Below are 23,731 nucleotides of genomic sequence, written 5' to 3'. Positions count from 1 at the left end.
CCTGCTGAAGCCTAGGGAGAAAAACTGTGAGTAAACACATACAGCAGCATGTTCAAGTCAAAGGAAATGCAAAAGGAACTGAAGAAACAGAACTGGAAAACGCAAAGCAAGGATCGCCTAAGGCTCAAATACTTAAATTTAATCTGAAGCAAATCTAACCCCTCATTTTAGAAAGTTGTATATGAAGGTCCCATAACAGCAACTCCTGTCTGTGCCCTATCTGGATGACGATTTCTGATGTAAGCTTTAGGGTATACTTGAAACAACAAAGAGATCGTGGTCTACAGGAAGGGTGAATAACAGAAGTGTTCTTGAACTGCTCAAGTAAAATCTCTGTGCTATGGCTAAAGCATGTGGCTCAAGGGTTGTGCTGGAGGTCTAGGGGACAAAAACTGCCCAAACTTTCCACAGTGTTGCTGTGGCAACAGCTGCCGCCTATTTCTTGCAAATAACTACTTGAGCTCCTTCCCCCTTAGACTCTGAGACATTCAGTGTGTTATCTTTTGATTCCTGACAACCTGTAGATTTTGGTACATAGCTGATAAAAGTATAATAGCTTATTTATGTCAGCTGCCCATGAAAAAACGTACAAAAATCCCACCTATTTTTATTTTATAATAAGTTTGTTTGTTTGTTGGTGTGGAGGTTTTTTTGGGGGGAAGGGATTAAGAGATGAATGAAAACTCTGTTGCAGAACTGCTTCAAAAGAAAACTGGGTCTACAACTATATTAATTCTTCATAATAGCTGCTTTTACTAAGAAATGGTGATATTTCTTATCAACAAAAATAAAAATATTTACAGATCGATATGTTCCATAATGTTTCATGGGGTTTTTATCTAAGTAAGACATATTAGTAGGCCTTCTCTAGGGACTGTGCTTTTCTCAGCAAGAGTTTTTCACCACCTACCACAGTCCTGGGATTCCATGATGACCAATTCTCCCACCCAAGAGGCTGCATAATGAAAGCTGTATTCAGGATATCTCAGGAGCCCATTTACACAAATGACTATGAATACACAAGCTCCAAATCTATGAAACACATTTCCTCGTGAAAATACTTGGGTTATCTCCCTCAAAAAGGGAAAAGAAAGGCTTCTGACACGGACACTTAAAAAATAACATGCGTAATAGTTTTGCTTTATTACAGATTGGAATTGAAGAGTTCACAAAGATACTAGGTAATCTGAACCAAAAAAAATTAAAATGTTGTTTTCTTGAACCAGTGAGTGATAAAACCCACTTAACAACTACTAATTAACAAGTACTACGACTTAACAAGTACTTCATTTGGGGATAAACACACCATGACATCTACATAATTAATCTTGCCTTTCTGAGCTAGAATATACCAAACAGTGCAGTATCTGCACTAAGACAAAATTTGTCTTAGACAAATTTTTAGACATTTGTCTCTATCTAAGACAAAATAGGTAGAGATAATGTATTAGAGAGGCTTTTATAATTATGACAACATTATTTAGTTTAAGGTAACATAAAAATCCCTTCATTACTGTAAGTTTACATCTTCTAAATGATGATTCCCATTTGAACGCAGACTATTGATTGGTTTTTGAATAACAAAACCCTCCAGGCCTCTAAAGCTTAAAATATGAGAATTCACTTCCAAAGTGTACTGAAAATCACAGTGTAAATCAGTGTCTCATCAGGATGTATTTTGTTCCTGTGGATACTCTTTAGTGGTATGTTTCCCAGAGAAAGAAAGGTGAATACCACTTACAGATTTATGCCAAACAAAAAAGTTCAGAAAATCCAATTTGAGTGTATATTGTGTTAGAACTGATCCCAGCAACCCACAAACCCCTCCCTTGCAGCTAATGAGTTACTGACTGCAGATGAGAAGAGTCAGAGAATTGCTATTAAATAATGTTGTTGGACAGTAGAAGACAATTTTTAAAATATTCTGAACATCATGGGGGTTTTGTGCAAGGGCATTGGAACATATAAAAGGCTTTTTCTGACGGGGTACTAAAAGGAATAGGTTTATGAAAATATTTAAGAGTGTTTTATAAGATAGCAATGAGGAAACTCAGTACAAAGTTCTTTCAGGCTAACACTCTGCCTATAGTCTTGGAAGGGTTATTTCTTCTGTCAGGACTTTATAAAATCCTTAAGGTTACAATGAACATATGGGATTCAGCAGAGGGAAAATAAATTTCTTCTGAAGTCCAATCACCCTTACCTTGGAACCAGGAAGACAACCCTAGAAGTAAGAAATAGAGTTCTGAAACCAGAAAAATAGAAGAATCAATGGCATATGAAGCAATTGTTCAAGAAAAGGATTTGCCCAAGTTTTGGAGAACTGAAGAAAAAATTTGATCACTACATCCTACCTTGAATTTAAGGCCTTCAATACGTAATATTCAATAAATTAAAAAAAATATATAAAACAAAAACAGACAAAAGGCTATTGCAAAGATTACAAAATATCCTGAAACCTAAGCAAGAACATTTAATATGGCTAAAAAAGTAAGCTTTTCCAGGGAAAAGTAATGTAATTGCCCTTACTGCACTCTGGATTATAATAGCATATTACTGAGATCAGACTCTGATCTTTATCTTTTATATATCATTGCACCTATATACTGTGATGACTACACATCGAAAACGCCTAGATAGACAGAACAAATGTGGCTCCATGTACACTATTAATACCACTGAAGCACAGGAATTTTAAATAATCAGTAACGATCACAAAAGCCTTTTTTTCCCCTAGGTCAGTAGTTTCTGAAAAGCACCTCAGTTTACATTGTTCATTACAGCTAAGTCCTGTGCCTTCTCCATTTCAAAGCCTAATCTCTTTTTTAGTGTGGCACTCCCCCTTTGTATCCAATTTTCTTCCTTTTTTTTTTCTCCTTAAATTTGACAACAGCACAATACCTTTATTGTAAAAATCAGTATTTGAAATTATCTCAAGAGGGTTCTTAATTATTCAGTACAGAATTTATTTACCAACAAATCTGCAAAGGGGCAATCTGGACAAAAAGGACAACATTTTCTTTATAGACTTAAGGAAAAGGAAAATAAGTAATTTAAAATCATTTTATCAATCCATGTGGCCATTAACTAGTTTTATTTAAATATAAACCCACAAAAATATTTGACAATTAACAAATCTAAATTGAGTATCAGAAAGACAAAATACATAAAACAGGTTATTTCCTGAAGTGAAACCCAAACCCCATCCATTTCCTAATCACAGTGCTCCAGGCAGAAGTCCTCATTGTACTTCACTTACACAAGTTTTGTGCTTGCTTACTGGAAAGTGTCCCAGCAAGGCTCCAGCTGCTCCCAGTTCAACACTAAACTCTCTCAAATGAATAATTTAGGGGCACGGTGAGATTCTACCAGAATGTCATTTCAAGGCTGCTATTCAATTTCTTTTTTTCATCACTACTATTCACTAGTTGTTCAATAGTGATTATATCACTAAGATGGACAAAAGACATGCTGCTGAACTGACCGCAGATTTAGTAAGTTATTAGAAGCAATAACAAAGCAGAAAACTGCATTTAAAGCAATCAAACACAAGATAACTATTTTTCAATCTGGTTATCATTGATTTAGTACATTGAGGAAAGAACAATCTCAGTGAAGGAGACTGCTGGCTTAAGATTCAGTTTTGTTTATTAACAAAAGTTTTTATACATTTTTTTCATACTCTAGGTATAATAGAGAAACAACAAACAAAAATAAATCTCTTTTTCTCTGTTAAGAGTTCATATCATTGATAAGACAAATATAACTCTTCACTGAGAGAGTTTACTCTCTGCTGTTTATGATATAACTGTGCTGCCTGTGACTGTTATAACAGCAGAGGAAACACAGAAAAGGAGTTTAAGAAGAAGCTGCCAGTCACAGGAGAAATAATGTTCGTGTTACTGTAAGTTACATTTAGCCTATGCAAAGATGAAAAAAGCAATCATTTCACGCCAGTTTGATAAGTCAATTGAATCCAGTACACACTACAAAAAAAGTGAACAGGTAAATGAATAGCAACAGAATTTTCGAGGTAAAAAACCTCCACTTTCCTTCCCCAACAAATTACCTAAACTGCACTCATTTTGCTCTGTAGGAGAGTGCTTTTCAAAAGCATTATTGTCAATATATTGACATTTTCCTATAAAAGCAATTTTTTCACTGTAGGTTCATAGATTTTAAGACTGGAAGGACTAGTGCAATCTAACCTGCTACAGAATATAACTGGAGAACAGCAGAATTATGGACAGTTATAATTCATGATACCACAAGAATCTACTGATGCACTGATATTCCTTAGCTGAAAAATGAAAATCGTTTTATATGTATCTTTGAGTGTTTCTATTCACTCATACCTTGCAACAATGACCATGATGAAGACACATTGAGCTTAAAACCTAGCCAATTCTGAAAAATGACTTATTAATAGATTCATATTTTTGTCATAATTTCTTGAATCTTAAGGGTTTTTTTCCCCCCTCTCCTTTGTAGCAATATGAAACACCCAATGCAATGAAAGAAAAAAGAGTAACCGAGATCTTCATTCTTCGGGTACTGAGTAGCCTTTAAACACTACGGCTGTACAGAATGGCTGTCACTGGTAAATAGAATGAAAGCATAAAGAAGAAAACATTTTACATCCTCTGCCAATTATAACAACTTCAGTTGTCAATGTTAAGTATAACAGGTTAAGAAATTGGTGGATGAGGTCGTTGTAGTGCATTCAGAAAATCTTGCTACAGAACTGGATGCAGCCCCGGTCTGAATGTGGTTTGCACAATCACAGGACCGCAAGCACAACACTTTATACGACCGTGCATGTACCAGCCAGCACTACAAGTAGAAGACAGCAAGACATGGTAGTATGCAGAGCTAAACTGAGTACCTAGACATTGTAATATTAGAAAATGCTGAAAACATAAAAACTGTAGATTTTTGGGAGGGACAGGTTAAAAACAGCCCAAGCCCAACATTGTCATTGGCTGCCCTGGAAGCATACTACCACAGCTTCAGAGTTGTCAATACAAGATTTTTTTCAATCATAAGCTATCCTGAAAATTACTCCTACATCTCCCTAGAGATTACTCCTACATCTCGCTAGAGTTTAAGTCCTTTACAAAGTTGTTTTCAGAGATAAGTACACATTTTAAGCTTCATTTTTGAATAGTCTGTCAGGTTGGATTCATTTCTGTTGGAGTTGCAGCCCCATAATATATTTTTCTTTGAATGTTCTGGACAGCTATCTGTTATGTATTTCATCTTACTTCATATGCTTTTGACTAATCTACACATTTATCCATATAAAATTTAGTTTAGTTAAACTTTTGTGGCTGTATGGAACGCTAGTTTTTCCAATCCTAAAAATTTTAAGTGTGTCTTACTGAACAGTGAGCAGGTTTTCTGAAAGGCATGATGGAGAAACTAGAAAATATGGATTTAAACAGAAACATACAGGGTTACTGCAATTTTTTTACACTTTTCCCTTTCTTCCACTAAATAGCATAACTTCCCACATAATAGGGACAAACAAATTATGAGGAAAAAGAGATGTTTTTCATAGGGCTACAAGACCATTCTGAAGGCACAACAACCATGCACTATATGCAAGTCTTTCTGATGCTTTCCAATTTTGGCTCAGTTTTCTGCAAATCACATGAGTGGAATCACAACTAAAACATTATTTAAGCTTTGTCTTATCTTGTAGTTACTTTGCTTTTCTTTATTGTATTGTTCTAAGCAAATAAACCTAAACTAACATTTTTTTTTCTAGGAAGAGGATTCAGTTAAAGTTCTCCATTTGTCAATTATTTCTTGCTGAAACTGCTCTACCTTCTCTTCTGCTGCCTTCCAGAACAGGAGGTGTCTGACCTGAGTCTTATTCTTCAAGGAGGAATCACTTTATTAAAGTCTATTACACAACATTGCTTGACAAAAGGATGCCGGCTCTGTTCTTATGAACAATCATGAATCTGTGAGAGACCAGTCTAGGGAGAACATTTGGATAGTAGATGCAGAAGCAAATGAGGATAAGTTTAAAACATTTCTCTTTTAAATGCTCAAGTACTTAAGGAGTTACAGGAACAGTTATAACATCTACTAAGTTGCTGCCTGTAGGCTATCATTATGGAGTGGAGCTGGATAGGACAGAGTACACAGCAGAGAACAGTTGGAGCCAGCCTACTCAGATAGTAATTTATGCTTCATCTGTCCTTCTTATCTTTTCTTGTAAAGCAGTATTTCTCTTAACCTTTTTCAGAGGCTTATAAAAGTCATACTTCTCAAACAATGACCTTACAAAGTTATGGCAACACTTTAACTAAATATGGAAAAACACTAATAATGTGTCATCTAAGACATTTTATGCATCCCCTAGATGTTCAGTAATGTGATGAGAGGATTTAGTCAATAAACTCAAAATTAATGGTGGGGTGGCAACTTAGAATATCTAGTTTAATGTGAAGTCTGTCATTTATGCCAGTAAGGTGTCACATGTGGCTTTTATGCACCATTAATCTATTAAGGTATTTATAGAAAGATTATTCCTTATCATATATGTATCATAATGTGTAAATGACAGATTTTTTTAAAAAGCCTATGACTTACAAAAAAATAAGGCAAAACAGAAGGTATGTACACAACTTAAGCTGCATATTAAAAAAGTGAATGAATAATACCTGGGAAGAAGGAAGGAACTGTAATCCTCTATACTATCGTGCAATATTCCAGTTTCTAAGAACAGATAAAAGGTATTACAAGGGAAACCAGGAAGAAGCAGCACTCAGAGCCTTCAGTTGTCTTTCTCAGGTGATGAAGAGCAATGAAGATGTACCTGAAAGACCCGTCAAGGCATGAAAGTCGTGGGAGGAAGAATCTTACCTTCCTTGGCTTCTCAGAGGCTAAGAAAAATAGGCAATAAGGGATATTTTAACAGATGTAAATGTTTTTTTTAAAAACACACACAGTCATAATCTCATTTTGTAGTTTGATAATTTTGGGGGGTAATTAATTTTCTAACTATTGCAACTCTATGATTTAATTTTGTTTTGTTTCACTAGGGTAAGCCTATTTTTCTTTTATCTAAAAATCACTTCCATATGATCAAACTAATGAAGGTCACCTGTTCCTTTGGAAGTGTCAGATCAAACGGAATGAACTGAAAACTGTCAAGTGGTTTCCGCTAAGCATCAAGTGAATAATTCTTCAGCACTGTGAAGCATGCTTTATACCTTGCTATATGGAGTGGGAGTTAGAGACCAGACTAAGCTGGTAGCACTTCTAAAGAAATCAGTTTCTTATAACGAGAAAAAAGCAACTTCCGTGACTGAGCACTGAGAAGGGCATGCAAGAGCTTATTATTTGGAAAACAGGTCCTTCAGAAAGCATTCGCTAGTTTGTCAAGTTTTTATAAAAGTATTTATGTATATAACATTTATCACCTCTCAGATGAAGTTTTCAGCATCATTTTTTCACTAAACAAAAAAGGGAACAGATCATGGTATGCATGATGTGGAAAAGCATTTGCCTGGCATTTTAAAATGTTAGGCAATCTGTAAAATTTTTATGTGAGAAATAAACACTTACCCTAAAGAGAAGTAAGATTCTTCAGGATTTAGTATGAAATAGGTAACAAACCTAATCATAGTTTTGCTAGAAGCCAACAGAAACAAACTAAAAAATATATATGCATATATACACAAGTATTGACTAGGGAGATGGATAGACAGATTAGGGATTGAACTTCTGATACCTCTCTCTTGCTGTCAAGAGCCTTAAGAAGTAGAGTAGGACATTTATAGAGAAGTGGACTGCCACAGTCAGTCCCACTGGTCAGGCAGGATGCAGAGACAGCAGTGATTCTTCTGCAACCCCAGCAGCAAGATACATGTGGACAAGCCACCAGAAGTTAACTTACTTTTTCTGCAGAGACTCACATATTTGGATGATATCAAAAAATAACTTTTAAGTAACATTGTACTAACTGAAAAATCAGAGGGTTCCCTTGCTGGAATGATTTAATCATCTTTCAAAATGTTTGTTTTATTCAATTTCCTTTGCTTTATGTAGAAAATAGCTACTGCATTATTGAATTTAGCTTACTTTCTTAAATACTCATCATATAATTATGAAGCCTTACATTAGAATCAGAAATTATATCTATACTGATGGAAGGTACCTAAACTGAAGCCACAGGGTTATGACTAATCTGATAAACTAGATGAGTGAATATGTAAGTAATTCAATCGTTTCAGTTTTAAATTTATAGAAAAGTTTTCAAATAACTTAATAGGAAAAAAGAATTAATTTCTGTCTTTTCTTAGGAATGTAATTATTAATTAAAGGTGACTAGGTATTTTAGTATTTATCTTTGCCCAAATGTCCATTAATATTTTTTCTATGATTTTGGTTACTTAAGCTATTAGAGGGAAAATAATTTATAATTATGAATCTAATTTCTGTTCATGGATGATAGCATTTGTAATAATCAACCTACCTACAAAGTATTGAAGAAAACCTTTTTTCAGAAGAAATATGACTTGTCTGTGCATGTATTTAAAAATGGGACATTAAATTAGTGAAATGATATTCTACTTCTCTGAATATAAACAAGAATGCTATTAGCATTATTGAAGTACATCAGCTTTCATATACTAAAGCTTTCATAGACTTCCATACTTACTGATGCAAAAACATAATGGTAGGTCTGGCAGTTTAAGTCCCAAAATATATGAAATTCATTACCTACCTAATGAAGCATACAGGCAATGAATTTCAGAATTCTTAGTACCACATAACTTTGTGTTGCCATCATACGTTCATATTTACATTGTATATTTTTAATGTCATCACCCTACTAACTCCTACTGAGTTTGGGCTGAGACTTGCTTTTCAAATATATCTGCATTTGTTAATCTGTACACTGATTTGCTTTGGTTTTGATTTAATAGATCCAGCTCTAACTGTATGGGCAAGACTGTGGGAAATCTTAGAGTACCAAAATACCTAGAAAATTAAAATGGGCTTAGGAATTCTGCAGATGTGTGAACATCAGGCTCCAAGTTACTGAAGCAAAGTTTTGCATACTGTTTACATTTCTATTTTCTTCTTCAAGAAGCAAAATAATTTCCTCAGGAGAACCTCCATTCCCCACAAAAGCCATAAATCCAAAATTCAAAATTCAAAGACTGCAACTGGCTTTGATACATTTTACAATGGATAAACAGCAAATCTCTTCCTTCTGTTATTTGACATTAAATATTATATAAACTGTCAGAATAATATCATCCAAAAGCTAAGCTTTTGTTTTTTATAACTCTTGAGGTTCAAATCCTTACCACTGTAATACTTACTAATTCAGCTGCATCAGCAAGGGTAAACTGGCACACTTTGTGCAATGGTCAGTAAGCAACATAGTGGCTCCCATTTGTTGGTTTTAACCCTGAGACCATCTGCTGGGCTACAATTGCTCTCTACGGTATTCTATGGCCCGGAATTATCTGAGCACAGACTATCATGAATCTTTTGCTGTGCCTCTTCTGACAATGCAAACTCTGCACAGTGATTCGACTGCTGTACCTCCACGGCACGTGCCTCTTGCCGGAGGTCAGCTGGGAGACAACCCTAGAGCTCCATTCACTCACCAATGCAACAGTCATGAAAGTGGGGTGCTGACAACAATATTGAGCTTAGCTCAGTGGATGAACCAAAAAAAGCCACATATGCATCAGAAAAAAACAGTGTGCCAAAACAAAACATCATAGCTTTGACTTTTATTTTTGCCTTTGAAAGCAAAGAAAACTTTCAAATGAGCAAGAATTGATTTCAAAGCAAAGAAGTAAAATTGTTTCTTTTAAAAATATTTCTATATTCCACTCTAAGCATAAATTTTGGGCATTTTGTATCTGAACTGAGTTAATAATAATGTGTTATTTCACAACAAAAATAGAAAACTGTATAAATCTGTTTTATTTACAAATTACCAATTTCATAATCACAGAATCATAGAATGGGTTGGGTTGGAAGGGACTTTTAAAGATGATCTAGTCCACCCCCCCACTATGGGCAGGGACATCTTCCCCTAGATCAGGTTGCTCAAAGTCACGTCCAACCTGACCTTGAACACTTCCAAGGATGGGGCAGCCACAACTTCTCTGGGCAACCTGTTCCAGTGTCTCACCACCCTCATCGTAAAGAGTTTCTTCCTTATGTCTAATCTAAATCTACCCTCTTGCAGTTTAAAACTGTTGCCCCTTGTCCTGTCACTACAGGCCTTGGTAAAAAGTCTTTCTCCGTCTTTCTTATAAGCCCCCTTTCTATATTGAAAGGCCACAATAAGGTGTCCCCACAGCCTTCTCTTCTCCAGGCTGAACAACCCCAACTTTCTTCATAGGAGAGGTGTTCCCGGCCTCATGGCGCTCCTCTGGACCCACTTGAACAGGTCCATGTCTTTCTCGTATTGGGGACTCCAGAGCTGGAGGCAGTATGCAATAATGTAGTGAAATATCACATATACAGCTTCCTCCATGATATTTTTTCAGGGAGAGCTGACTAGAAATTCCAGCACAGATAGAAGCTTATAGACTCAAAAGAAAGTAACATTTACACAATGGATTATGCATTGTACTGGTGACTTGGGTAAAACAGTTACTTCTCTTACAATAATCTTCCTGAGAGAAAAGCATCGGATATCACAAGACTGTAATTAAAGACTGTACTTCTGGCCAAGACAAAAACAAACTTATTTTTTTAGATTTACAATTACAGTCTTTTAGAAAAACTACATTAATATTGAACTAAGTATTTCCAAGGGTGAGTTAATTCTTCGGGGCTTTTGCTTCTACTTCAGATGACATTTCGATGTCTTACACCCCATTCTGTCTTCCCTCTCCCATTTGTACATATTTTCTAGAAGATACTCCAGAAGATGCTATCAGTGTGATAGTGGTTAATCCATACTTTTTTATGCAGAGAAAGAAAATCTTAGCTTCCCAACACTTGAAATCCTTAATGGACTGAAATGCAATACTCCAGGACTTAAAAATAGCCTGAAAAGTGTCCCAGAGAGTCTTTTGTGAGCAGGTTGTTAAAAATTTTTTTTTCCCTTCTTATTTTAATGAGTACTCGCCACTTATATGGCCAAGTAGTATTGGGACTTTGTTGAAATAAAAAGCAAAGAAATAGTTAAATTTCACACTTAAAATGATCTTACACACTTCATAGTAAATATTTAACAGAGTCAACTAAGAAAGTAACATACATTGCAGAAGAAATGTTTCTTCTGAAATTTCCAAAATGTTCAGACGTTTTGAGCATTCTCTGTGTAGCTATACTGCTCCACAATTTTTTTTTTTTTAACTAAGCACAGAGCAGAAAATGAAGGGCCTATCATAAAAATTCTGGTACTTGAACTATTAAAGGAGCACAGCTCTGCAAGTATAGGAGCATGTAAGAAAAAAAAAGTAACATTTTTTTTCCTATTTTTAATTTACTGGACTAGTTCTCAAGGTCATATGAACTGGGTCCCAAGCTATGGAGCCTGGCATGTATTTGTTTCTTAATAACTAAATAGACAACATAAAACAAAACAAAACAACACAACAATATACCATATCTGTCATCTTAGTCAAATATTTTAGCTGACTAATAAAAGAAAAAATTATATAATGTGCCAATTACGCCAATCTTGAGAAAAGGAAAGACATGATAACTTGCCTTTTAATGTGTTTTTGGTCTGAGAAGGAGTTGGGTTTGTTTTGGGATGTATTGTTTTATTTTGTTTTAATCAGACATCTGTGCTTCTTTGTTCACGTTCTGTTTGGTACTCCAACACAGATGATAACATTCATGAGACACTAAATGGACTAAACTTAATCAACTTTAGACAAACCAACACACTTCAAAGTCACTATTCTGATATGGCTGAAACTCAGCAAATTTTGAACCTAACACACTACATAGGTTTAGACTTGACATTAGGAAGCATTTCTTTACAGAGAGGGTGGTCAAACACTGGAACAGGCTTCCTAGAGAGGTGGTCGATGCCCCAAGCCTGTCTGTTTAAGAGGTGTTTGGACAATGCCCTTCATAATATGTTTGAACTTGGTCAGCCCTGAATTGGTCACGCAGTTGGACTAGATGATCATAGTAGGCCCCTTCCAACTGAAATACTCCTATCCTATCCTATCCTATCCTATCCTATCCTATCCTATTCCATTCCATTCCATTCTAACCTATCCTAACCTATCCTATATTTACTAGAGAGCTCAACATCCTGCTTGCTGGAAAACACATAAAATGGAGCAAATAAAAGGTATTGAATGAACAGATTAAACCATTACTGTTGCCATCCTAACACAATGCTGCAGTGAAGAAAGCCAAGTGTCAAAAGCGCAAAAATTCAGAGAGAATAATAATAATGGAAATGTAATGAATATTCTGAAAATTATTATACCTCTTCATCTGGAATACTGCACTCATTTCTACACTTAAGAAGATAAAGCAGACATAAACACAGTCTGACACTTCCAGGATAATCTTCTATGGCATAGGCGTTTCCTCTACTGTATGCAGGTTCCCATCCAATTAAAATATAATTAAATAAAACCTTTTCTAAATATTCTAGTTCAGGTTCTAATTTCCACCAAGCCCAGATGCCACCACTTTCTCACCATATATCAGACTGTTCAACATCTATTCTCCTTTGCTGTTACTCAGCTAGGGATTGTCCAGATCACTCTCTGATGGGTCCCTGTCTCACCTATCATGATAGGCCTGCTGACAAGAAAGATGAAATATGAGCAGCTAATCTCCAGAATTTTTATGCTATTTCCCCTTCCCTCCCTTTTTGGCATGATAACGGCTGACACAATCCTGTGAGCATTGCTATCCATTAAACACAGATTGAAAAGCCTCAGAGCCACCATTTTCATATGCTTATGGTCCTGAAAACACTCATAAAATTAAATCATTTGAATTATCTACAGTATTTCATAAGTCACCATAATGATGATTTGGTATACATAACAAAATGAAACCACCAGCTGGTGCAACCACCCACCAAAGTCTTAGGACCTCTCTCACACAGGCTAAGCTGGTGTTTACTCAGGTTGGACCTGCAAAGGAGCTTTGGGGCTGTGCAAAACACTCTTTTTGTTATTGGTTTATTCCCAACTGAAGCAAAACTAAAACCATGATAAATTTATATTGAGGATAGCCAAAGCAAAATCTGTAGGCCAAACGTACTCCAGGGTGTTTAACTAGATTGTCTGAGAACAACTGCAGGTTCCAATATATGTTCTTTGTGTATTGCATTCATTTTAGAAAAAGAGATGGGACACAATGTACACCAAAATCTGCATTTGCCTGATATCACTGATTATGTGGCATCTAAATTTAGCTTGTAATCTCTGCAGAGCAGGACCTTTGTTTCCTGTTTGCTCTGTAATTACTACAGAAAATTATGGTCTGGCATAAATGAATATATACTGTTCTGACAGTTTTTAAAATAACTGTGGACATTAAATGTTGCCCATCAAACTCTGGATGAAATGTCAGTGGACGACTAATTTGATCGCATTTTGAAAACTCCATTTCCAAACAATTCCTTTTTTGTTATTTCCATTTATTTTCATTTTGACTAATTTGTTGCAACACAGCTAGCATAGCTCTTCTGTTTGTACCATCATGGATAAAAATAAAATAAAATGGATTTTTTTACTGTTTACATGCCTGCTTCTAGTCAAATTTACAATGTTCTGTACAAGCTACTATTTCTAACACAGTACTACCTTGAAACACTGGCCAAAACAGCAAAGACTTAGGTTTGTCATATTCAAACAAAACAGGTCAAAAAACCTAGTCTTCTGAACACATATGGCAGACAAAGGCTGGGAGAGAAGATATATTATTCCATCTTATCTAGGTAAAAAGAACTGAACATATGAAATTAAAAGACTTTTCTGGAATTACAAAGGAAGTCTGTAGCAGATCTGGAAATTAAATCAAGGTCATCCTCACCTCTGATGATACAAGAAGTTTGCTCTTACTGTATTTTCATTGATCCCTAAAGGCAAGAAAAATCCATATGCTATCACACAGCTGACCTTAGGCACAAGGAGTAAGTCAGTGCTTAGTGTTTGGCAGGGGGCTTCCACTAGGAAGAAAAATGAAGAACGGCAAGTATTCCTCAGATGCAACCATATATTTACAAGGAAGGAATAAAAAATCCTCCTTGCTTTGTTGTGGCAGCCTGCCTTTACCAGTAGGCTGCCTCAGTCTTTGCAAGCATTCTCTCTCTACTTTCCATCACACATATGAAGGTTTCTCTTGATAGCCTAGAATTTTTTGTTACCCTTATCTCGCCTCTTTTTTCACCGATTAAAATTACAGATTCAACTAAATTAATCCCTAGCCCAAGTGTTTATATTAGCATTTGGATGCCAGGTCTTGTTCCAGCTAAATGAAAACATGATTACTCATTCCCCTATTTAGTCTCCAAAGAAGGTGGTCAGCATTTCCACCACTTTCAAAGCAATTTGTGACTTCTCACTGACAAAAGTCACCCTGTGGGTAGCTATCAGCTATGTTTCTGGTGTGCTGCACTGGAAGCACGGGCAGTGTTTCGGAGCAGAAAGCAGCCAGGTGGAGGCACAGATCTGCTCTGTTTCTGCTGCTGCAAGCTGCTGGGCATTTATTAAACTTAAGAATTCAGAGATATCTCAAATGGTATCTGAGAAGCTGATAAGATCAAGTCTAAGAGAAGAAGTTAACATGTAAAAATAAATGCTATTATTTGTTTTGGTTTGTGGTTTTTTTTTCCCCAGATCTCACACATTAAACCCAGAAAAGTAATGGTGTACTTCCTGTACAAAGCCATTAAAACGCCAACAACACTTCTGAATAGGTCTGCGCAACCATGGCTAAATCTGATACAGTTTTCCTGCATTACCTACGTTACAGACAGACCCTTGGTCTGAGTTACGACAGCAATTTTTACAAGGCAGGTACTAGAAAGAGGAGGTAAGCAGGAGGGCATAGCCAGAGTGCAAGACGAGTGCAATGACATGGTGCAAACAGAACAACAAGGGAAGAAGCAACACAGAAATGAGTTAAACTGGTTACATAAAACAGCATTTTCCACATGGGAGACAGAGAGAGGAGAACAGGAAATGGAGGAAGTACAGGAAGGCAACTGAAAATACACCTCTAAGAGTCCAGTGATTTTCAGGAAACATCCCGTGAGCGCTGCTCGTGCTGCACGCTGCCTGGGGGCCTGGCAGCTGCCTGACCCCCTGCCCCAGCGCAGGCAGCACGGCAGCACCAGCAGCACACCCCCAGCTGCCTCCATGGGGCAGTGGGACCGGCCAGGGCCTGCGGGGCACCCAGGCAGGAGGAGGCCGTGAGCCACCTTGTGCCAGTCACGGCTGGTTCCAGCCGGCTCCGAGACCTGCAGGGGCGGCCGGCACCCACCAGAGCTCCCACCAAAGAGAGGAGCCAGTGGTGCCTCTGCCCAAACATGTTGCAGGCAAGGTGGCAGCAGGCAGGGGCAGGCTGCACAGCGGGAGGCCAGCAAGGAAACACGAAAGGAGAGAGGTGAGTGTGAAGAGAGGCATTTGGAGAAACAAAATGGAGGAGACACGTGGAAGGGGATAGTGTTGGGGACGTGGCTGGAGGCGCACACTTGGAAGGAGGCACTCACACCATGTCTAAGAAGGGACCTGTGAGGGACTGCATCTGAGTAAGAAGCCAGCAGCAGAGACAGAAACAATGGCGCACTGATCCCTGCCTCCTGTGCCACCTGTCACTGTGCCAAAGGGACTGGGCGGGACAAAGCGCAACGTGTAGGAAAAAACAAGGGGAGTTGAGACGAGGAAGGTGGGAGGGAGAGGTGTTGGACTGAAGCTGAGCCTGGGGAAAGGGAGGAAAGGTGTTTCCTCAGCTCTTCTGTTGTTTATGTCTCCTTTGTTTCTCAATATCTGAATCAATAATTCACCAGACCCATCCCAGCCCTGTCTAGGGTGTGGGAGACAGTCTCCACGGTGGAGACACGGTGCGGAGACAGTCAGGTGCACACCAGTTCCTGCCTATAGATAGGAATGACATGTAATGTCATCTAACAAACAGGTCTTGGTCCCTGAGAAATAGAAAGATTTCTACTAGAGAATATGTTCCTTGTTTTTACCAGTGTACCTCCGCAGAGTGCCATTGTGTCAAGACCTACAGCCTTCCTCTGGTACAGCCCTGCATCAGGACGCTCATATGCCCCCTGATTTTGTGTCCCGAGATCTCTACCTGCTAGTAGAGGGCTCTGCCCCTGCCAACCCAAGCAAACCCGCCAGCCAAGGGCCTAGACAGCTTTTAGTCTCAGAGGTTGCTCAGGTGTCTTTTCATAATGCTGCATTGCATCTTTTCAACAGTGTTCATATTTGTAAATATGAAGGGTTAGGTTTTCGGTGTTTTTCTAGATTATTAAAATCACCTGTAAAATACAAAGTACAAACATGTAGATGCAACAAGTATGTGTAACTGTGAAAAATCCATGAAATGGTTTTGATACAGATGGCTGCAGGTGTCCAACAGCACAGTTCCTGGCAACTTCTGTAATTCAGAGGTTTTCCAGAAGATAAAATGTCTATGAAAATCTCATGGTTCCCAAAAGTCCTAGCTGCTCATTAAATTCTGTCATTGTGCCCAAATATAAAAACAAATGCAAAATCCAAGTTACTTTCTAATCAACTGCTGACATCTATTCTGACAGAAGGTATTCAGATATGTGATAACATTAAGTCAAGTAATAAAGAACGTCAGCATTGCAATGTCAACGTTCACAACTGCACAACATATTCACAACATTCACACTGCAAAAAGTAAACCCAAATAAGCAATCGCACTAAACAATAAAAAGAAAAAGATCGCTAAAATCCAGGCAATTTCATATTAAAAAACAAGTAATTTTTGATGCTTGTATAAACTGACTGAACTTCAACATTTAAAAGTTCCATTAAAACTAAATTATTAATTAAAATTATTTAAAATATTAAAACTCTCTATAAAGAGAGTGAAAATAAGGAAGATAATGAGGCTTTTTTGGGTAAATGGGATGCTTTTGTTAAAAATGGAGCTTTCTAATTCCATTAAAGAAAAAAGGAAATACATCCAAACCATATGATGCAATACTTTTGAGACTTTCAGACTTCAAAGATATGGAGTAGTACTAGCATTCAGCAAGAAACAGAAATCCCCTATCTGAAAAGAAAAAGAAAATAATTTTCTATGATCTTGAGCAACTCACAGATTTTAAGGTTAGACTGTAACTTTATTGATTGCCCAAATGGACCTTATATAAAAACAGCAATGAAATTTCATCAGTACATAGAAATTTCATCAGTACATAGTACATTGCAATTTTATTGCAATGCAATAGAGATGGGCCACAAGTATGGTATAAGTGGTATAGATATTTTTAATGGCAAATTATTACCACTACTCCTTTTAACATAGAAAATTGACTGAGTCTTGCCAGTATTGCTCAAAGAGAAAAACAATTCCTTTCTGATTATCTGGCCACTACACAAGTCAATGGAACATTCTTCTATCACTGACAAGATATGTCAAACCTCTTCAAGATTTACTATTTTCAGATTTTAAGGTATTTTATACAAATGTTAATTAACATTTGTAAAATGAGATTGAATTCATTTTTTAAAAATGCAATGTAATTAAAACCAGATTTTTTTGTTGTAACACTGTAAATAGGAAGTCTCACATTAGATACTGTTAAATATGTTGAAAACTCTAAAATAACTTAGTGCATGCTTTCCTGAAGAACTACAAATTCTTGGCAGTTTCAGTCAGTTAAGTGTTTCAAAAAATTATGTTAACACTTCTCTAAGTGTTTAAGATATGAAAGAAAGACTTTGTATTCTGCGAAGTACTCTCAATTTACTTCACATTTGCATACTATTGAATTCGTAGATATTCTTCAGAAGGACATGATAGTAACAATTTCTGAGACAACGGAGTAAATTAGTAGGACCTGCAATCTCATCCTGTATGGCAGTTCCTTACCTTCCCTTTACATTTTGCTTACAACACTTTTGCAAGCAAATTTGCTTCTTTCTGAAGCTACTGAGACGCTGGTCTTGTTAACCTAAAAAAGAAAGCTCCTTCAAATTGATATATGCATGCAGATTTCTATGAGTGTTAACGATTTTCACAAAGACATTAAGAACAAAGGCAGGTAGTTACAGAAAACCAGTCTGTTAAAATATGACTCCCCTTGAGCATAAAAGAAGGAAAAGATGCCCCTAACAACACTATTAATAGGACTTATCTTAGTAGGAGAGCAGCCAACAGTACCTGGGGAAAGGAATTGCCTGCTGCCAGCCTGTAAACAAGACTTTCTGTCATTTTGTGTCTGCTCATGGTTCTGGGCAAGTTACCTTAATTGGTGACTGGGCAGGTTGAAGGTTGGGGAGGCTGAAGTTTTACATCCTTTGGCCCTTTTTCTAAAATCACCTTTATCACCTCAGTCTCCAAACAATTTAAGAACAGCAGAGTAAATTGCAGAATATTAAATTAAACTCACTTTGTGGTCATATTTTCCTGATGAGAGAGTTGGTCAACATTTCTGCTCTTGTAGCTTTTTTGGAGGATAGATGACAACATTTTACTAACAGTTACAATTTGGGCAAAATTAAGTGCCTCTATCCAACACAGCAATCCAGGGTGCCTGTTCTCCAACACAGACTGATTTATAGGAACATAAAACTTAGGACAACATTCTTATCAATTCAGGAGTACCCGGTCTAGAACTAGCCAGCTACATTCCACCTGAATTACCACACAACACAAAGTTTAGTAATTACCGAACTCTCTTCGCAGGCTTGACAAGGTAAGTGAGCTCTGAGCGAGCCTAACACAGTCACCAGCTCCAATATCACCTAATACACTTAGCAGCTCTGGGGCTCTGGGGCTATCAAAAAAGCCGTGCCACTTCTACTCAAGAATATAACCAGAAATGGAGGAAGGTCACCTTGTAGTCTCACATCCTTTTTGGGAGCACTACAACACCTGAAGTAGACAGTTTAGATCTTGCCCTTTGTCCACTGAGCCATATGCTTCTAGTATATATAGCCTGAGAAATGATATATAACTGTAATTCCCCGATCACTCAGACATTTCTGGGGCATGTTATTTCCCGTTCTTAAAGGGCAACTCTCCCCAGTGTTCCAAAGTAACTTGTTACTGCTTCTTAAAATGTCCCATAACTTCCATACAAATCCTGTAGCAGCAAATCTGCGCCAAGGAAGTGGTTTCAAATGAGGTACTCTTCTCAGTAACATGCTATCCCTTTCAAAGCTATAGTTTTATCTTGTTATTGATGTTTCTTTAACAACAAATGGTTTCTCCCTTCCTTCGTTTCCATGGCATAGAGTTCTCATAGGAAAAACAAGGTTTCAGCTGTAAAGAAGTACATCAGGATAACTAATAAACTTTGCATCTTTATGACATAGGAAAGCCATTACTCGGGTTCTTGAGAAGTTCTTGAAATGCATGGAATCCAAAGAATAGAATACTGGGGTTTATTCAATAATTCAGCTTAAAAATATCAACAAGATAACTGGGCAAACTGTATACAAGTACAGTTTTCTCTTACACTTTTCTTTTACAGTCTTGGTAACTAGGAGTTTTACTACTGGATGACAAATTCCAGATTGTATGAATTTGTTTTTTCAAGTGGTAAACTCTTTATTTGTATTCAATAGCTCTAAGAGAAAACCACGTAGATGGCAGTACAATGGAGACGGCTATTTTATTAAGGTGTCGAGAACAACAGTACAGCTGTAATTCACTGTGGAGTTTCCATACATTTTCTTGTGAAAGTGATGACAAGTTGATGATTTTGCCATAAAACTGTCAAATACAGCAAACTATTCAATAAAGGCATTTTTTATGGAGTGGCACAGAGGCACTCAGACTCTTTTCAGATTAGTTCAAGTGCAGCTCTCCTAACAACCAATTATAACATATAGCTTTTCTTTTTTAAAAAAAAAAAAAAAACCCAAGCAAACAAAAAACAAACCACAAACCCAAAATAACTCTTCTGAAGACATCCTCTATAAATTATTCGTACATTTGTGGACTTGGTTTTAAAAACTGCCAAATAAAATTTCAAAAGGAATCATTTGGTCCCAATGTGTAATTCTTGATCAAAACAGTCTTCATTGAAATGCTTATTTTTATTGCTATTATTTATGTATTTAATGTAATAGAACTTAATTAACCTCTCAAGTGATATTTTGAGAGTTCACTACATTTCACACAATTGCTGAAGAAAGATGTGTGTTACTTTGGATTCTTATAATCTTGAAAGGGAGATTCTTTGGTCAGTAAGAGATTATTTCTTCATAGACTTCTATAAATATTCATTTTCATACCTCCTCTATCGGTTACACAGCCAGAAACCACATTACAAAATTGGGATGTAAATTACTAGCAAAGTAAAACTGCAGAAAGGTTATTCACCGTTATCTTTTGCATGTGTGTGAACACAAAAATAGCAAGGCCTGCAATTTCAAGTTTCTTACATTTCCAGGATCTAGCAAGATCTAACGTAGCCTTTGTAATTACTTTGGTATTCCTGATTCTAGGACTGTAAATTTGTTTTTATTATCTCTCAGTATACCTCTATATTGACTTGTTACCAGCTTTATGTATTTTATACATAGGAACTGATGGAAAATAAAAGGAATTTTCAAAGTTTAATTACTTTATTATATTCAAAGTTGCTTATAAACTCATTCAATTTAAAGAAACAACATTTTCATCAGCAGTAAAGCAAAGTGTTTTGGAGCTGTGATGCATTACGTAGAGAAAAACGTTATTGTACAGCATATGGTTCTGTTAGAATAGAATAGTTTATCGAGAGCATTAAAAGAGCAGAGAGGCATCTTGCTTTTTCCCACAACTTTTCCTCAAGACTAAATGTAACTATTGTTCTTATGTATTCTGTAATGTATAAGTTGTAAACAAACTATGATTTACTTAGAATAGAGATTTGCGTATAACATTATGTAAACACAGCACAAGCTGTACTTTATAGAGTCAAGTTCTTTTTACATAGTATAGCTCCTGCAATTTCATACAGATAATGAAGTAAGGGTGGGGAAAAAAGGTTAAAAGGAAATAATTCAATTGTATGAGCTTATATTTAATTTCTGTTTTTATTTCCTAAAGAAAGACTAAACCCATGCAATACTATGACAATTCTGTTGAAAAATAATCTCATGATCATTGACTTTTTTGCAGTTCTTCATAGAGATTCTCTAATAAACTTCTCTTGATTTTCTTGATTTTGTATAAAATGTTTATCTTGCTTGTTTTTAGAAATACTTTCAAGGCAATAATGGCTTTTAAATATAGTTCAAAGTTAGACTTTAATGAGCATAATATACATATTTCTGCAAGCAGAATGACTTAAGAGTTACCAATGTTAGCACAGAAGCCAGAACCTTCAGGGTTTTAATTCCAGTTGATGGCACACTGACCCATCCTGTGACCAAGAATGCAGCTATCTTCTACACTAGCTACGAGTCTCATTTAACATTTATAATATACCTGTTCAGTGATCTTGGCCAGATGATTGTGTTGGGTTTCTTTGCTACCTTAATAGCAAAAGGCAATGAACAACATATTCATACAAATTAGCTCATGTTCTCAGCTTTTTACTTCTCAAAGTGTGAGATCCCGTGCTTCAGCCCGGGAAGAAACAGTGCACTACATATAGTTGAGTCTGTTGGCCCCTACATGACAGACCAGTGCAGCGCAGCCCTGCACTCCCTTTCCTTCATGATGGGATCCAATGCACTTGGCACCTGATAGTGTGACATTACAGAAGGCTGCATGTGAGAGTGGCACACAGCTGCTGCAGAGGAGCATGAATGGCACAGTGCTGATGTTCAGGTCATGAAAGTGCATAGATTTGAATCAGTACTCATAACTGCTAAGATATAACCATGGTAACCTATTGGTATTCATGAAGAGGGAAAAAAACACAGGCAATGGGAAACAGTCTGCAGGTGAGGTAGCCAGGGAAGACTTGCAGCAGGACTCTGGTGCAAGGTCCAAGTATAACGGAGGGGAGGCTCTCTAGGGCTGTGGGGAACGTGCCGGCCTTAGCAACTGGAGCAGGTTCTCTGGCCCAGGGTTCAGCTCTGGCTGCGAGCAAGATTCCCAGGGATGGACCTGGGGACAACACCTGGGTGCAGTAGGCTGGGCTCAGTATGTGCTGGACTGCAAGGCAAAACAACTGCACTAGTAGGAGCACTGTACAACACAGCAGGCTTCAGAGGAGCTGTGTTAGGTAGAGAGCACCCCAGCTGTGCTGGGGATAAGGAGAGTCTTCCTATGTTCAGGACAGCATAGCACTGTGAAGGGGTGGGAGGGGTGGTAGCTGCAGCAAGAACAAGTGGATCCTGTCTATACAGGTATTTAGCAGGCCTAATTCAAACCAAACAGAGCAATCTCCATCTTCTTCATACTGTGTTTAGTGTTTAGTACTACCTACTAGAATAGTGTTTAGTACTACCTACAATTATACAAATATAAACTAACTAAGCATGAAAAAACCGTCATGAATCTAGTTTGCTGCCTCAGAAGACTGGGTCAAAAATGGCCCTGATCATACTTTGTCTCCCTCCATTGCAGAAATTCAGACCCTGTATATTTCTGACAATAACTATTTTGTTTACTTTAAAATTATTTCATTAGCAACAAGAGGATGATGTTATAAGATCTTCTACAGCAAGATGTACTTGAAAGAACATAAAGGGACATGACCTATATCTACTGCATCATAAGTTGCACTTTTGCAGTCAAGGATATTGACAGTTTCAACATAGAAAATTAATTGCTAAATCACAGCAAAAATTAATCGTATACTTTAAGTTCAAAACCAACTAATCATTTTGGGAATTCTTATAGATAAAAACTAAGAAATCATCATGTAAAATATATTCACCACACTGCTAGCCACAGATGCAAGCTTTAATATAGTTGGGTTACCACACACTCATTCTTGATTTACAGTCTGATAGCTTGCTTTCCTTTTTTTGCTGTATGAGAAAGAAGCATTTAATCTATCTTAGAAGGCAATTTCACTCAAAGTGAAGTGCAGTTTTCCAACAGAACAAAATGTAGTCATGCATACAATTCACATGAGGGCATATAGGAATTATGCTTGCATTTCATGTAAAGTCTACAATTCCTATCTTCAGAAGACTTGTCTCAGAATTAAAAATTAAAACCTACTAGAAAATACTGATGGGAGTACTACATATGTTGGCTTTGAATAAGCGCTGTAAAGTTAAGGTATATGTACACACTTCATCTGAATTCAACTGAGTATGTGATTCTAAAATTAATTTGCATGTCAAACAGGAACAGGTACTTATGTAATACATAAGCGCTATCCATTTCTTCTCCAACTTCAAATAAGACAAATACAGCTTCTTTCTCTCTCAGTACTATGTTTCAAGGCCAGAAGGAGAATAGCAGTTAAACAATGTTATTTCACAGAGGCTATAGTCTAAATAGTACCTGTAAATGTGATTTTCACATATTATGGGAAGTATTTACCTGATGGAATAAAAAGAAAGAGGTAACGTGTGTGTGTGTGTATATATATATATATATATATATATATATATGTATGTTAATTATGGGGGTAGAGAAG

General features: G+C 36.9%; 1 protein-coding gene across 8 annotated transcripts in view; it reads right to left on the bottom strand.

The window, feature by feature from the left end:
* DMD (dystrophin) overlaps positions 1-23,731 on the bottom strand; it is a 1,157,417-nt gene that overhangs the window by 286,801 nt on the left and 846,885 nt on the right. The gene's annotated exons all lie outside the window — the stretch shown is intronic.

This window comes from Mycteria americana, chromosome 1 (genome assembly GCF_035582795.1).
Source record: "Mycteria americana isolate JAX WOST 10 ecotype Jacksonville Zoo and Gardens chromosome 1, USCA_MyAme_1.0, whole genome shotgun sequence".
NCBI lineage: Eukaryota > Metazoa > Chordata > Aves > Ciconiiformes > Ciconiidae > Mycteria > Mycteria americana.
The sequence above is the reverse complement of the archived record's forward strand: the minus strand, read 5'-3'. Positions and strand labels throughout refer to the sequence as shown.